The following is an 11189-nucleotide window of genomic DNA, read 5'->3' on the forward strand; positions in this document are numbered from 1 at the left end:
CTTCTGTAGACATGCTCTTGACAGCCAGTTTACAATAGCCTGCCGTTTTGACCCTGGTTTCTGGCTCTTATCACATGTATCGTGGTTCTTGTCAAAGGAATGCATTTTCAAAGGGAGCCATTCATAATTCCAAAATAATATTAATCCCTTGTCCTCATCGTTGTCATTCCCTCTCTGATGAGGAAAGATGATTCCTTAATTTGGTGCAATATCATTCTAAGATCCTAAATTATGTTGACATGCAAAATAGATATTGTATTCTATTGTCATTTGACACTTTTTTTTTAACATTTGTTTGACAAAATGGGTCATTGATTAAATACTATGATTCAGTTATCTTTTTAAAATAATAAAATAAAGTAGGCTCTCTCACAGCAAGTTTGTTTAATAAGAATCATTTAAATTGCAAAAGAGCTGCCCTCAAGCAGCTCCTGGCAGTTCACTCTATTTTAATGAGAGCACAAGACAATGTTAAGGAAAAGTAGGACACATTTTGGAAGGGTTTCAACGGAATCATAGAAATATCAAATGCAAAATAAAACATGGTGTCAATCAGATTGTCAATCAGTCTTTTTCTTCAAAACCATCTACAGTGTTTTAATTCATTTAAAAGTGCTCTTAAAGCTCTCTGTCATTGAGACATGACATCTTTGGTCTCAAGAAGCTTATAGTTTGGTGTTCTGTTTAACCACAGTATTTGTGTATGTGTGTGTTTTCAGCTCAACACGTATGATAGGAAAGTGAGAAATTTGTACCTTGAAGTTGATTTTATTATTTATTCGGGATTATTGACTGGTGGCTCGACCTGAGCTTTGTGAGGCATAGAATCACCTATAACACAGCTCTGCGCGTTTAAGTTTGGGGTCAGTGCTTCAGTGTGGACATTTCCTTTCACACTCAGTTTGTGTAAAGCACTTTTGAATGCAGCTGTTTGTATAGGACTCATCCCTGTTTGCAGCGCTACATCTCAGAGTTCACACCTGCTTACACCTGCCTAGCCCCAATGGGGGCAGGTGGCTGAGGTTAAGAATTCCAGCTATGCAGTCAGTTCACCTGGGCTCAAGCCCCAAATCTTTAGCAGTCCAGATGTATAGCGATAAGCAGATCACTTAACCTTCCTATGTTTCTGTTCCCTCATCTGCAAAATGGAAGTAATAGTTTGATACAGCCCCCTCCATCATACTGTAAGTTAAGTCTAAAAAATGAAATCAGTATAATGCAAGGGCCTGTGTTTGTGAGATTAATGGAATGAGAATGAGGGCTGGTGCAGGAAGAGTTCCTGGAGACTGGCAGGATGGGACCTGGTTTTCTTTGGGCTTATCATTCTAGGTCCCTGCACGTCTGTCCTCTCATTTGCTCATGTAGAGAAAACAGACAGAAGTGTGCACTGGTTCCCGTAGGATGTAGGAGGCTGTTTGCAGCCAGTTAACAGCATCTCAGAGAAGCAGAAACATGGTTTACCACCGGCCTCCAGGTTGTCTTTTGTGTCCTCAAGCATGGCTGCATGAAACAGACTGAATCAGGGGTAACCAAGAGTGGAGATTTTCTTTTTACGCATCATTGACTATTTCACTCTCTTCTCAATCTGTCTTTTCAGGAAGAAAGTATAGTTTCTGGTGCTTTAATTATTAGGTCTGTTAGAATAATCTAGCCTTTTTCAACGCGCAGCATTCTAAAACATTTCTTACTCGTTATATTAGATTCTTTATTATTTAAAGGGCTTTCCTCAAAGATCAAGTCTATTGTAGCCAGGTTCTATATTGAAATCATCCCAAAGTAAAACTAAATCCTCAAAATGCTGAGAGTAATAAAAAAAATGACAACAATACTAATAATGATCACAATAATATAAAAACTACAATTGGTGTAATGCCTATAATATGCCTGGAAATTAACATATTTATTATTTTATTTGATATCCCTACCTATCACCTTTATTATTATATTTTTGCAAATAAACTGAGTTTCAAAGAGTTGCACTCACATTTAAATTTGCACAAGTATGTTTGACCCCAAAGCTCATGTTCCTCCTATTACACTGTGCTTGATGATGGCCTAGTCACAAACTTTAATTTTTCTGCTTCTTCCTATGAGATTGATGTTAAGATATCCTAGCAACCATCTCTAAAGAAATTAATATTATTTATTTGTTTACCTGCTTTCAAGGCTTCTAGATTTGGACCAAGTAGTCTCATGCCCAGAGATACTGTTTTTCCTCATATGATTTTAGAAACACATTTGTAGACTACTGCAGATTTTATTGATTTGCTCTGGTGGGATGCAAGATTCTGATATGATGGCTGCAATGCCACAGAACAAACAGTTCGAGTCAAAATAAGGTAGCAGTTTGCCATGTTTGAACATGTTTTTGTCAAACCAGGAACTTTGCGGGGATCATGCCCGGTAAGAATATGTCCCATTTTTAGAATCATCAGAACTAATCCATGAGAAATCTTTCTTTCCTTTTTTAATGCAAATAAAACTCTTTCTTGGGAGACACTTTTTGCAAACATTCCTAATCAGGCTGGAGCTTTCCTTCCCCACTTGTTTCCTGCCTGTGCTGCTGAATCTCTGTGAAAAATAAGAGCAGATGAGAGGACACAATGACATCTGCCTTCCTGCTCGTGGTTAAATAAGTGATGCTTCTGTGGGATGCAGTTGTACTGATATTGGAAGGAAGGGGGATCCATTTTTCATTATTGAAAATAGCTTTTATTTCTTCATTGAAAGTGACAATTGTGCGTCATAGGAAAGTGGGAGCTTGCAATGAAGAAAGTGTCAGGGTAAATTTAGCTTTTTGTCTTTCTTCCAATCTCAGTTCGGATGTTGTTTTTCAGATGAGAACTGTTCAACCCTCAGGACCTGGGAGATCTTGAAGGGGGTGGGAAACGGCACAGGTGCACTGGGCAGTGAACAATCAGATACAATTCCATCAATGGCTGGTTTTGTCCAGCGTTGCAGGAGGGCCTCTTATCCCCTTCCTCCCCTGCCTCCTATTTCTTTCTTCCATCATGCTGGGTAATAAATAATAAGATCAAGGGACTGGACACCAAGATTCTGGCCTCAGTTCAACCTGATAAATTACTGCTCTAACTGTACTATTTCTTGCCATTTGCTGTTTTTTTTTAACACTTTTTTCTTTTTTAGCCATGATTATGCATAGAAAACAAAAATATAATCTATTCAGGGTTTAACAGAATACACACACAGCGACTTGAATTTTTGACATTTGGGCAGGAAATTTAGCGACAAATTCTTAGGACTTTGAAGCAAAGAACAAGCACTTAATCATCTGTAAGTTATTGAGTTGTGGAAAGTTTAGTGCAGGTAAATATCTTCTACATATATGTATTTCTATAATCTGAACTTCCTTTTAGTTTTCCTTAGTCTTTCTTAGGGAGGTGGTGTGCTGACTGCAGAAAGAGAGAATGATACGTGTCTGTGTAAGTAACACTGGGGTTGAAGATGTACATATGGTTGAATAATGGATTGCTGGCTAATCATTAGCAAATCCCAAGCTTTTACACAACTTGGTATCTCATAAAATTCACAGGCTTGTTGCAGACTTGGAAAAAATGGGAACACTATAGTTCACATCAATGGCAACCCTAGAGAAGGTTTACTATTAATTATTTTAGCAATTATTTTTGTGTATGTATTCTACAGAAATTATTGCAATGCTCAGTTTCTAAAGAAAAAGTAGATTGCTTTAATAAATACCAGAACCTCTTCTAGTGAACAGCAATCTTCCCTTTTAAAAAATGCATCTTGGGTGCATGGGTGGTTCAGTGGTACAATGCTCACCTTCCATGCAGGAGACCTAGGCTCCATTACTGGACCATGCACCAAAAAAAAAAACCAAAACCAAAAACTTTGTATCTAATTTAAATATGGCATGCTATAATTCATCTTTATAAGTTGGAAATGGATAAAAATGGATCATTTGAATAAAAATAATTATTTGTATCCTGAATAAAAATCTTTCAGAGATTTAATAATGATTTTCATTTGAAGAGTGTTTTCATTCAATGTGTATACCCAATGATCTGCTAAAGTAGATAAGATGTCTAATTTTTCCCTTACGAAGCCTACAGTCTGGGGAAGTTAAGTGATTACGGTGATAAAGTTAGTCCGAGTTAAAATACAAGTCCAGGACTCTAGCTACTTCCTTCCATTCTCAGCTCCACCCCCTCAAAATGAACAAAGGGAAATTTACCTTTGAATAATGACCTTACAATTAACTTTACTTGCAATATCTCATTCAAAATTAACTCATTGAGACAAATATTATTACCTCCATTTAACAGATAAAGGAAAACAAGCTCAGAAATTAATCTTCCAGGCTACACTGGCTAGGCAAGTGTTGCTAGGCAAGTGTCAAGGATTTTTCTGATTCCCAGTTTTGGAAAAGCTGGAATGGAGCTTTGCCAGCTTGTACAAAAGGAGATTGCTTTGCCCCTTTTTCTCTTGTGATCATACACTATACAGCCTGGGCAAAAAAGCAACAAGCTCCAAAGCTCACTGAACTTTAATAGAAATATCTTCCAGGGCTTTATAAAGGCAACTTTGAGTGATCTAATGAAAATGGTATTTGACGACATTTTTCTAGGGTACAATCATATCCCTGACACTCTTAGTTATTTTTAATAAAATCAGAGGGCTTAATATTAAAGTGCAGCTCAGTGCAAGCAAATCTATGAGGGCCTAAGCTAATGTGATCCAAAAAAGCTGGTGTTCTTCGATCTGAGTCAGTATTTGAGTACCCAAGAAGAAGAGTGTAGGATAGGATGTGCCTAAGACAATCTTATCTTAATTTCATGTGTCTTAGATAAGCTTAGATAAGAACTGGACTTTATGCTCTCTGACTATTGAGAACTGAATGGCACAAGTAAGATATGGTAAAGAAAGAGCCAGAACACAAAAATCATCATCCAATGAAAGCAGCTCTAGGCAGAGAGACTATCCAGTTTATATACTGTGGCCCGCAGCCATAGCTCCAGTGATAGGATCAGCTTTCCAAGTCACTCATCCTTGGCTCTTGTTTGGCTGTGTCTCTGGCACCTCTGCCATGCAGCTCCACTAGCTTCTTGGCCCTTGCTGCCCCTCCCAGCACTGCCTCTTGGATCACAGACTGAACCAAGAGCCAATTCCTATTTTTCCAGTATCTATTCCCCTGTGAACCTGGCTGACCTCAATCTTGCCAAGCTTTGTAAAAGGCCAGGCTGAGCAAAACTGAGGCCTGGTGGTGATCTGATATATCATCTTGGCCATGGATTGACACCGTATGCTGTAGAAATAAAAGAAATTGTTGAATTCCATTGTGCTGTCTGGAAAGATGAGAATGCCAGGATCTTTGAGTGGTGGTGGTGGAGGGGGGGCGGGATCTAGGCAGGGTGGGCATGGCTGACCCAGATCTCAAGTCTGCATTCACGATCTCCTAGCTCAGAAAGCTGTTAATGAAGCCAAGCAAGGCTATTGGCCTTTTGCCCCTTGGAATTCACAGTGACATAAATTCATAGAACTTTAGGGCATCTTAGGGATAATCCTAGCTAAAATTTACAGATAGCCTCATGAGTCAGATATGCCCTGCAGATGGGCATTGTAGCCTTTAAAAAACAAAATAGAACCAAGCTTGAATTTATGACTTGTATGAAAAATTCAGAAGGCTTCATATTCAAATCTGGATTTCCAGGCTCTTTTTAGAATTAAATGTGCCACATAGGGACTTACATATGCCACCAAGAGCTGGACCTGAGTGGCTTTGGCCTGTTTAGACCTCTACCTACTATCTCCCCAACCTGCAGTCTGTCTCCCAGGGCTGCCATAACAAAATACCACAGGCTGGGTGGTGTAAAACAATGGAAATACATTGTCTCACAGATCTGTAAGCTAGAAGTCTAAAATCAAGCTATAACAGGGCCATGCTCCATCAGAAACCCATTGGGTGGAATCCTTTCTTGCCTCTTCTAGCTTCTGGTGTTTGCTGGTAATCCTTAGTATTTCTTGGCCTGTAGAGGCATCTCTCCTGTCTTCACAGGCCTGCTCCCCTGTGTGTCTCTGTCTTCACATGGTGCTATTTTTTCTGACAGCAATAATGTTGAATTAGGGCCTCATTTTAATTTAACTAATTCCATCTGCAATGGTGCTTTTTCCAAAAAATCACATTCTAAGGGCATGGGGGTTAGGATTGCATCATATCTGTTTGGGTGACATGATTTAAATCATAGCAGGGTTCAAGTATCAGTTGCTGTTTATCATACTGCCTCTGATATCACTCAAGCCTTCTCTCACATCACCAGCCCAGCTCCTGAAACCACCGAATATGAGACACCTGAAGGAAACCGATGTGCACATTTTACCACTGAAGAATCTAGGGTTTATAGATGTTTTCCCAACCTCTTTAATCAGGATTAAACCCCAATGGCCCAGCTTGAAATTTAGAAATATTTCTTCCTTTCCCAACATATCTTACTCTTCACATTTTTATAGTATAAATAATGACTGCCATATATTAAGCATCTACTTATTACATGAAACACATACATTTATATGTCTGATTTTCTTCATAGATAATTGGTCACGTGTAAAAAGTTTCAAGAACCTTGATATGTGCATTGCTTTCCTTATAATACCATTCTTTAAAATCATATCTTTTTTTTCACAGACATTAAAAATACAGTCCAAGGGGATTCATAAAAGTCTATTATGTATTTTGACCTAATGTGTTTTGATGAGATAAAGTCTTATCTATCTATAAAGTCCATATGACATTAAAACAAATTGAACATTTCATTTAAAACATGTAATCTCACAAAAAACCCTGGAAATTAATGGCTTGACATCATTTACACTCCATACATAGTATGTTACATTTATGGATCACTTTGCCCGCATTGCTCAACTGTCTAATTGTCTATGCCTGACCTGAGCAGTAGCCCTTAATGTGTGTTAGCCAAAGATAATCTGGAGCATGATACAAGAGCCATAAAATTCAAAATATAGAGGCAGGGCGTGGGATCCATATTAGATTCCCAAGAGAGGCTTTGAAAGTGGGCACAGGAAGTTGACCGTATGAGCAGAGGGAGACTGAGTAGAGTTAGAATGACTCAAGTCCATTCCTCTTCTCTCTCTCTTTCACATACACACATACATACGTGAAATTAGAGTTAAAGTGCAGACTCTCTTAAATATATGAAGCAAGAGAAGTTCATCGTGGACCATACATCATTACCCATTTCTGTATTTTTCTTTCTCTGTTAGGTAAAGGCAGCTCCAAGCTCCATCTAAAATGGCCCCATGGGAAACAGAAAACATTTTAATCCCTCTTTCACTAATCATCAACTTTTATATTTTTCTGCTCTATTTTTTTTAAAGAATAATTTTAAATAGAAAAGTTAAGGAATAAAGGGTAAAGAAAATTATTATTGGGGGGAAAGCCTGCAAAATTATCTGAATTGTGTATTCTGTTGCCGGTAAATTCTGAATCCTGCTGCAGACTTCCCGGAGCATATTGGCTTTGGGTTTCTGGGGGAAGGTGCTCTGGATCTCTTTTAAAAAGTACACATGCTGCTCCATGTGGTGTGGCAGCTGCTAAGGTAATGATGCATTTTTAGTGAAAAAAATACCATAAATAAACATACCAAAAAAATCATACAAAACCCTTTCCAATTTAGCACAAAATTTGGCAGCAAATTAAGAATATATATAAAAAAAAACATAACTGATAAGATAATGCACTAGTCCAGCCATTTCCAAATCTGATTTCTACCTACATATTTATATAACACATATCATCATTATATTTACCTTTCCAATATGCCCAAGAATTTAATTCATGATTTCCAATGTTAATTTATTCCAAGGGTGTAGAGGACTCAGATTAAACGCCTTTGCCACTACATAATCGACTAATTATATGTTTAATTACTGTTTTTGTTTCATTAAATTCATTGAAGACTTCACTTTCTTTCTGAGTGGTAACTACCAGACATTATTGGAAAATAAAAATGTTTTTCTCTTTTCTTGGGATTATTAGCTATTTCTAAAGTATGTAGTAAAATGACTGTAGCGGTTCACATCTGTGGAGGAGTGTGAATCTCTGCACAATTCTTCTTTACTTAAAATAACGCAATAGAGGTTAATAATTCAGTTATAGAAGAGTTCAAAGTCAGATTAACTAAATATTAATGGAGAAAACAAGCATTAATTAGATGAATATAATCATTGAAAAGATCTCACAACTCACTGGGCCCACAATAATTATCATATAACACATACCAGTGTGTGGGAGAATTCAACAAAATCAACTTAGCAGGTGACATTATCAAAGTGAATGATCATGTCTCTTTAAAATAATTGAGTACACTCAATAACTGTATATCATTCAATTATTTTTAACAGAACTTCAGGAAGTAGGCAATTGGGTTGATTCAAAATTGTGTGATTTACACAAAATATAAGAAGGTCACTTAAAACTTTGACTAGAAATTATTTCCAAATCGTGTTTGTCATCTTTGTGAACCTGTTTGAGTAAGTATATTGGCAACTCACCAGCTTTGGGAATTATTAGGAATATTTGTTAAAAGGAAGGATGGAAGGATGGAAGGATGTTTAGTGGATGGATGGGTGGATAAATGGGACAATGGAGGAATGGATGGATGGATGGAAGGATGGATGAGTAGGTAAGAATGAGCAAGCAACATGGGTTGGAGAGTTAGGGTAAGAAAATTCTGACAAATTCTATTTGATTCCTTTCTTATTAATTTCTCTGCCTCCTATCTATCTATTTATCTATCTATCAATCTATCTATCTCTGCGTCTCTTTCTATCATCTATCCATTTATAGCTATCTTTGTATGTATCTATCTTTCTTCTTCTTCTTCATCAATATCATCATCCTCCTCCTCAACATCTATCTATCAATCCAACTTCTTTAATCTTCCCCGTCTCACCTTCCCACTAGCTATGAGGTATGCTAGATATGAACTCTGCCCGCAAATATACACACAATAATATTTCCTGTATGCGCAAGATCATGAATTATATACTGATACAACACCCAGTCGGCTGGATAACATGTATTAGGTACTCCAACATTTTCAGAGAAATCTAACAATGAATTTATCCAGAATTTTACAACAAAGAAATTTGGGAAAAGTTATATCAGCATACATGGAAGATCTTTGTTTAATGATTTACATAATGATTTAATATTGTGTTTACTTTGAATTAAACTTGCAGGTACAACATAATCTTTTTCAATGCATAGGGCTTCTGAAGAGCTTAATGTAATCTTAATTTGTGTTTGTATTTCTGGTGCATCTCAAAATATCCCATTCTAGACGACACTGACTACATAGTAAAATATTTCCATTTTTTTCTGATAACAAACCTCTCATCAGGTGGGATGGCTCCTTGGTCAGACTTTTTAAAAAAAATGTAGTAGGTATATGAGTTTACATGTGCATGCATGCACAGAGGACAAAATAGTTTTTGCAGAAAGTTCTAAAATAATTCTCTGTAATTTTGCAGGTTTGTCTGTCTCAAATGTGGCTGTGGTTATAATGAATTGGTTAAAGTGAAATAAAACCATCTCATGAATAATAATGAATAATATATAAAAAATTAATAAATTCTATCTTTAACTCTGGACTACCTGGGATGCCACAGAAACACAATTTTTATTCTGCCAATGTGATGCAGAAAACTCAAACCAAAAAACTTTTATCATAACATGTTTCAGTATAGATCTTTCTGCTTTACTTTTTCTGACTCCAGTGTGGAAGCCCCCCAGTGCCTAGGTCTTATACCTCTAAAGAATTCAATTAGTCTGAGGTGGAACCCTAACACTGGGGTTTGTTAAAATCTCCCCAGGTGATTTTTATGGGTGGCCAGGGTTGAAAACCACTGCCTTGGAATTTGAGCCTCACCCTTGAGGTCAATTGCTCTGTGAGCTGAATTCAATATTGAACACTGGCATGTATGATTCAAGCCTTAGGGTTCATCTTTCCCATATTTCTCCATCCCTCCCCATTCTCCAGTTATTTAATCTATTTGTTATGATTCAAACTTTAAACTGGAGATGATCATTAATCATAGATATAATCTAGTGACAGCAGGGTCATGTCCCACTAACTAAGTACACCTTGTTTGCTTCAAAATGCTAATCGCTTTTCTGCAACATTAATGAGGGACAACTGATATTGAGCCTAACACTCATGAATGGTCTAGTTGCTGTTTTATTGAAGTAAGGTACCTCATTAGGTTATGGCAAATACAACAATGTGTGATTACGAAAATCCGAGAATCATATATTTATAAATCTTTGGCATTAAGGAACAGGGAGATGTAATGATTTTCAAGATTTTCTGGAAAAAGGGATTACAATGATAGAAGCTTGTACCTGGTGACTTCCCTACAACATGAGATCTCTTTCTCAGAAGGGGTCTAATATTTTGTCTTCCTTTGCTTTCAGCAGTGAGGTTGACAAAAAAAGGAGATCTTTCTTTTTTTTTTTTCTCTGAGCCTCTGTTGCTTCTTCTGTCCATTCATTTATTCACCTAATATTACTTATTTAATTTAAAAGCAAAAGGCTTCAACTTCTCAAAGCAAATGACGAGCGTGTAATTTGTATTTAATGTCATCATGCTTAAAGATGGCTTTTCTGAATGACCATTAGAACAGTTTACAATTTATGAAAGTTAATTTTATTAGAGTATATTTAATGCAAAATTATGAATTTGTTTTGGCATAGGTTGTAGGACTTAAAGGAACCCAGAGTATCTTTTAATCCTTTTCCCCACTTGACCCTGTTGTCTCTATTGGTATCTATTCCCTTACAGAAATGATCTTTAACTATTTATAGAGATTTAGGATAACAATGATGAGTTCTTTAGTACATTCCAATTCCATGAACCATGATTGCCTGTAAGAAGACAGTACAAAATATGTTGATTTGGGTCCATCTCAGAGACCAATTGATAAATAATAAATGACAAAAAAAATCCATTTTAAAGTAGCTGAAAGAGTCAGGTCATAATTTACTGAAATATTTCCTATTCCTCAACTGAGATGAATTTGGATTATCTTCACTGCAGGAAGTAACTTTAAAATGGCATCCGTTCATTAGTTGGTATGCATGGCCACGTGTGTGGAATGAGTTAATTACATAGATTATGAACTTTTGAGTA

Source organism: Tamandua tetradactyla, chromosome 3 (genome assembly GCF_023851605.1).
Source record: "Tamandua tetradactyla isolate mTamTet1 chromosome 3, mTamTet1.pri, whole genome shotgun sequence".
NCBI lineage: Eukaryota > Metazoa > Chordata > Mammalia > Pilosa > Myrmecophagidae > Tamandua > Tamandua tetradactyla.